Raw genomic sequence first — 6,841 nt, 5'->3', positions numbered from 1 at the left:
GACCCATTGGTGTTGGTGTGTGTGTGTGTGTGTGTGTGTGTGTGTGTTACCTGTCTGCGAGGGGGGACAGTGCGATCGGCGACTTTTGTGTCACCGTAACGACGGCCGTTTGCGGGTTTGTTTTTTGCACATCATACATGGCGAGGGTGAAATGTGAAATGTTTTTGTTTGGTTTTTTTTTTTGTTTTTTTTTTGCCGCCCACTATTCCCTTTGCTGTACGCCGAGTTTGACAATGGTGCGACGTAACTGCAGCGTGGAGGTGTGTGAGTGACGTTGAAGTGAACGTGCCATTAAGACGCATTGTTGTTGTATTGTACTGTACGTGTACGGCGACACGCACGATGATGTACCATTCGACTCTGATTTTTGATAGCCGTGTTTGACTGATTGCGTACGACGCACGCACACCGATGTCGTCATTCAAGATGCACGCGTGTCCAGTGCAGTACAGTAAGCGCGACGCTAGACGACGACGACGGCGGCGGCGGTCGTTTGTTTGGCGAATGTCTGTACACGTGTTTGTCTGTGTCCATCCGGTATGTATTTGTTTGTTTGTTTGAAAGTGTTTTGTGTGTCGGTGACGTGGTCCGATCCGTCGCCCCCTGAGTAACTGTCGATCGGCGCGATAGACCGGCGTCACGCAACTGAACCGAAGTCGTGGGCACACCCGTCATACTGTTGTACACCGTCGCGCTGAGAACGGTAACGAAAGGTTGACTTTGATCGGTCGAATGTCTGGGCAGAACGTGAGGAATGAGGCAAGAGTGCAAGGAGGAAAGGACAGAGGGGGGGCAAAAGAGAGAGAGGAAGGGAAAAAGGGGAGAAACGCATTCGTAGAGCAACGGAACGTTCCCGTGTCGGAGGCGTATTGGAGCCGCACTGAAATGCGTTTAACGGCGGCGCGGCTGCAAGTGTCTGCCGTGGTGAACGTTACCTTTGACGGCTGCATTGGGCTTTGCCTTTGCTTTCGCTTTTCGCTTTCCCGGATGTACGTAACGTTTGTTGATATGGTTCTGAGGAAGAGTGTATGACAGTGCCGTGCCGTCCATGTTCGTGTGCCCTCCCATTGTGTGTATGCTATTGTCTGTGTACTTGAATGATGTATGTAGGTGTTAGTGGACATGTTTTACCAGTGGGGGGAAATGGATGTCACGGTGGAGATGACGCACCCTCCGTACAGAAAGGTGTCGAGAAAGTGAGTGTGTGTGTGTGTGTGTGTGTGTGTGTGTGTGTGTGTGTGTGTGTGTGTGTGTGCGCGTCCGTGAATTGGCAGTGTTTGGAGGTGGGCGTGCCCTGCATGTGGCCCGGAAGGCTGTTCGTTTGGCGGTAGTGTTGTGTGGACAGGGGAGGGGCATGCGTAACGCTGCTGGCATGGCATTTCGGGAGATGGGAGGGGGCAAACGAGGAAACGAGGAGCGGCGGCCAAAGACGGGACGGGGAGGGGCGCGGTGTGGGTGGCTTGCGCCTGTGCTCGGCGTTGTGGTTTGTGCAAAAGAGGAGGAGAAAAACAATGAGTTGCCAGGGAGGGGAGCGGTGTTGTGTTGTGGTTGTCGTGGTGTAGCCGCAGACGCGGCTGTCAGTGAACGTGGCGAGACGGACGGATGCGCGGAGGGGCGGGGGCGGCGCATTTCGCCGGTGCCGTGCCGTGCCATGCCTGAAAGCCGCGTGGTCGCTGTGTTGTTGGTGGCGTGGGGGCGAGGAGAGTACCGTACGGGTGTGCTTGTGCGCCGGAAATGGCACACTGCGCCTGCCCGTCTTGGAGGCTGATGGCTGTGGTGTGGAAATGGGGCGCGGTGATGTTGAAGCAGTTGAAGAACAGAAAAGAAACCAAGAAGAAAACGGAAGGCGTGATGCGGCGGTGGTGGTGAGAGCGGGAAAAACAAAACAAAACAAAAGAACGAAAAAAAAACAACAAGAAACAAAAAAGAAAACAAAAAGTCTATCAATATTAAAATGTAAATGGAAATGGAAATGGACCCAGGTATAACCTCCCTGCACAAATAGCAGAGAGTCCGATGGTAATAAAAATGTGCCAGAATGTTAACGTCCCTACAAAACAAACCCAACGATAATATTAATGAAAGAATGAACCGTATGTAACATTGCAACAGACACAATGAAACCTGATAAATTGTATAAGGGCAGCAGCGTTGACCTTTGGCCCTGTATTCAGAATAAAAAGAGCCAAAGATCGTTACCCCAATGAAAAAAAAAGACACTGAAACACGTATGTAACATAGCAGCGATGGCGAGACATTGTAGCATCTGTGACCAGAGAGTTTGCGCTGGACTGCGCGAGTGTTGCGAGCGGTTCTCAGTCAGTCAGTCAGTCAGTCAGTCAGTCAGTGAGTCGTTGCGAGTCTGTAGCTCTGTGTAGTTGAGGGCTGTACTCTGTCAGTAGTCGTCGCGTGCAGTACGCTAATAGTCGTCATGCAGAGCGGTCGGTCAGTAGTAGGAGCCGAGTGCGGTTGTGTGATGTAGGCGGTCGGCAACACTGGTCAAGATGGTGAATAAGGTATACTGCTGTTAATTAATATAATCATTAGATAGTGAAAAATTTCATTTATTGTAATTATTCTCCAACAAGTTCCCCAATAATAATGTTTATTTCAAAAGCATTTTTCAAACATTTAATGTTTTATTGAACTAAAGAGTTCGTTGCACTTCACATTTCATTCCACTTCTTTGAAGAAAAATTTCACTAAAATCACAAAAAAAGAGAATATTATTATTTGCAATGCAGTTCCTCCAAGCGCTGCGCAACAACAAGAGCAGAAATGTGACATCCATTTATTCGGAGGTAAGACTTTAATTCTGATTGTTTTGCACAGGGCCAAAGACCGATATTTCGGTTTAATTGAAGTTTCTTGTCACTGAACGGACTTTAAATGTTGTGAAGAATTTATATTTGAGTCAGATTGCGAATTTCACATTTTTGTTGCCATTTTCAATACCTCTCATTGTGGGCGAGGTTACAATTAGCGCAATGTCCATTAGCATCCGAAAATAACATTGTCCATTATTTGAAAGTTTGCGGGGAGGTTACAACACACACAAAAAAAACAAAAAAAAAAAAAAATTGCATTTATATCCGCTCCTCAATTGTAGATACCCCTTACACAGCTGTGTGCAATGAATGAGTGCTGGCTGGTAATTAATTGCACTCCTTGGAGGGAAATGCCATAGGAAGTGGTCTTTAAAAAGTGAATGTTTTTCGTTAAAAGACAAAAGGTACTTTAGAAAAAAGTAATAGTGGGGCGTTTGTTGTTGAACAAAGTAAGTACAATGAACATACGTTATCAGATTTGCGCAATGCAGCTTCACACTACCTTTTGATTATAACACAATATACTATACATCGTCCCGAACCGTGACCAGAGTCGCGAGACGAGCAGAGCACGCCGCCGACGCCCGCTCAGTACAGCCGTCCACCCGCTACTACTGTCGACCGACTACTACCTCTCCCGACTCGCGCTACAATATATATAACAACTGTTCCCGGCGACCCGGTGCGTGCCACTACTGTCGTCTGGCGCGGTCCAAGCGCCGACTAGCAACGATAAATAACTCTCTGGTCAGACAGAGATGCTGTCATGCCTCGCCATCGCTCTGGTAATGGAACACGCAGTGGCGGAGCCAAAGACTGTGTTGTCGAGGTCGAGTGCGAGCGGGAAGAGAGGCAGCGTCGGCACGGAGATGCAAGCGAGCGCGAGACGCACGGGTGCTGCGGCGTGGCGCGTTTGCGGTCGGCGCCTTTGGTGGCAACGGCCGGGACAAGCAGCGGTGTATGGTGTGGTGCGGGGCGGACAGGGGCGGCGGTGGACGGGGAGGAGGAGGCGGCGCGACGACGGCATGGGGGCGAAAACGGGTTCGGGGGACGGCGGATGTTGAGAGGCGTCACGCGCGGACAGGACACAGACACAGACACAGAGACACACAGATTGGAAAGGGAGGGTGCGCGGTAGTAGTTGGGAATGTGCGTACCGTGCGGGATGGGAGTGGGCGAGGAACACGGTCGTGGCCCCCTGTTTTGGGTGCGTGTGATGACGTCGGTGTGTTGTGGGAAGGGAAGGTGCTGTGGCGGCGGCGCGTAATGGGCGTAGGCCGAAAAGAGAAAGGAACGTGGGCAGTGTGTTGGCAAGCGTCGGTTCGACTGCGACGTTGATGGGCAGGGCAGGGCAAGGTTAATGGTGGTAGGAGTAGGCGTGTGGGCGCAAAAAAATCTGCCGCTGCAGGCGGTGCCGTAACCGCCATGGCGGGAAGGAGAGAGGGCCAAAGAAAGAAAGAAAGAAAGACAGAAGGAAAAAAAAAAAAAGGAGGGGGGGGGCGAAAGTGGAGAGGCGGTGGTGTGAGAAGGGCGGGGGCGGAAGGAAGGCAGGAAGGACAAGAGGCGAGGCGACGGCTTGCTTTGTGTATCGGTCGGTCTCTGGCTATGCTTCGTTTTCTGCAGCAGGGTCGGTGCGCGGCGTGGCTCGCGGCAGTGGGAACGCCTGGCGGCTGGACGGCCAGCAATGCGGTTGGATGGGCGGCCACAGCACCGCACCTGTGCCCGAGGAGGAGACGCTGGCGGCGGGCCCTGAGGTGAGGCCGGCTCGGCTGGGGCTGTGGATGTGGATGTGTAGGTGTGCGCCGCTGCTGCAACAACGAGTAAAACGCGAGAAGAAGGGATGGCGGTAGAGAGGAGAGGAAAAAAAAAAAAAAAAATAAAAGGTCGTGTTGTGTTGATGCGCAGGCAGACGCGTACAGAGAGACGAGCCCGGTCTGCAGCAGGGTGTGGCCGTGCCGAGTGCAGAGCAGCGGCGGCTCGGTTCGGTTCGGCCCGGCCCGGCGGGCCGCGCTGTTGTCGCGGACGTGAGCGCCCCCTGGCGGGTGGCCGGAGGCGGCGCGGCGTGTTGGACGTGTGGCTGGTGGCAGTGCACAATTTGCGAGTGGCTGGCGGTGTGGTGTGGCGGTTGGCGCGTCGGGCGGCGGAGAGGTATGTGTTGCGGGCGCCCTTTGCTGCGCTGCGTCGTTGCGTGTGCCGTACAGGGCGGGCGCTTGTCGACTGTGTGGGCGGTGTGGCGAATTGGCGTGAAACGGCTGCCGAGAGGTGTGTGGTAGCGAGCCGGTCGGTGTCAGTGCGAAGGGGAATGTGCGTGCGTTTGGCGGTTTCGGTGTGCTTTTTGCGGCGTGAGAGTGGGAATTAGTGGGGCCGGCTGTTGTGTTGGTTCCTTGTGTCTTGTGTCGCGTAGCTTGATGGCAACGTGGAAGGACGCCGGTTTCGTTTCGAGCCTTGCGTGTGGTTGTCGACGTTGACTGGTTGGCGTGTGCCGATGCACGTGCATGTGTGGGTCGCGAGTGCGTGTTTGGCTGGCTGTGTGTGTGTGTGTGTGTGTTTTGGGGGGGAAGGGGGAGGCGGTGGTGAAAGTGCAGTCGTTGCCACGGGCGTCGTCGGGTGGGGCTGGGGCTGTGCGCCGTGGCGGAAAGGTGGTAGGTTGCGGGAAGCGAGCCTGTCGTTGACGGTGTCGCGTGAGGTGTGAATCGAGTGGGGCGCGGGGCGCGAGACAGGAGCAGCGTGCCGCTGCGTCGTGGTCGTCAGCAGAGGCTGTGCGTGTGCTTGTCCTTTTTGTGGGCGGTTCGTGCGAGGCGTTTTTGTTTTGTGTTGCCCTAGTTGTTAGTTTATTTTGTTTGTGTTTGTTATTTGTGAGACGACGACTGGTTGGTGGCGTGCGCGCGAAGTGGCGGTGTGCGCTTCCCGTGTCGTTTGTGTTGTTTTGTTTTTGTGTGTGTTTTTTTTTTTTTTTTTTTTTTGCACTGGGCCCCGGGGGGTGGGTGGGTGCGTGTGTGTCGATTGCCGGCTGGCGAAAGGTGCGCCATCGGCGGGGTGGGTCGCCGGCACAAGTAGAGGCGGCGGCGTTGTTGCTGTTGTTGTGTGGTGTTTGTTTTGTTCGGCTGTGTCGGCGAGCTGTGTTGCGGTGCGTGTGAATGGTGCTGGCGTTGGGGCTGCGACTGCGACGGCGGCGAGCCGCGGGCGCGCATGATAGTGATGTTGTGAACAGCGGCTGTGTACGGTAGTGGTGTTGTTGTAGCACGACGTGCATCCGGGCCGGCGCGGAAAGCGCAGTTGCGGGCGGTTGCCCTTCGGTGCCAGCCATGTCGCGTGAGCGGCGGGTTGCTCTGGTGTCGACACGTGGTGCTCTGGGTTGTTGTGTGGTGCCCTTTGGCCGGTGGGGGTGGTTCGCGTGTGTCTCGTTCGCGCTCGGTATCTGGTCGTGGTCGTGCTGCTCCCCCGTCTGTCGGCGGTTTTCGACGTCGTCTGTACGTTTTTGTTCGTTTGCGGCGTGCCTGCCGACGTCGTCCCGTCGCGACCTTTCAACCGAAAGTGTGGCGCCCGAAGGTGAACGAACGTAACCCTGACCTCGGCGCTTTACGCTGAGCCGAGCGAACCGAACCTAACCTGTGGTGTGGCGAGGTGAGCTCAGCCTGTGAGCCCCTAACGTCTACGTACGGTAAGCTGTCCGGCTCACGCCTCACGTTTGAACGCTTTTTTAACCTACGTTTGACGCTTCTTAAACCTAGCACTGACCCCTTAACCTAACGTGTAACCTAACCTAACCTAACCTAACCTAACCTAGCCTCTGACGCCTGACGTGTTTGAATGCTTAACCTAAGTTTGACGCTTAACCTAACCCAAGTCCCCTTAACCTAACCCACGTCCACCTAACCTAACCTAGACGTGTAAACGTAATGTGTAACGCGTAACGTGTAAGGTCGGCTGGCGTGTGTGCTGACGGCAGATTGGGTTGGTCTGTCGATTCGGATTGCGGTTTGCCTCGGTCGAGGGGTTGGGTCGGAAGCGGC

The sequence above is a fragment of the Schistocerca serialis genome, unplaced genomic scaffold, assembly GCF_023864345.2.
Source record: "Schistocerca serialis cubense isolate TAMUIC-IGC-003099 unplaced genomic scaffold, iqSchSeri2.2 HiC_scaffold_1298, whole genome shotgun sequence".
In the NCBI taxonomy this organism is placed as follows: Eukaryota; Metazoa; Arthropoda; class Insecta; order Orthoptera; family Acrididae; genus Schistocerca; species Schistocerca serialis.
This window is presented reverse-complemented; position numbering follows the sequence as displayed.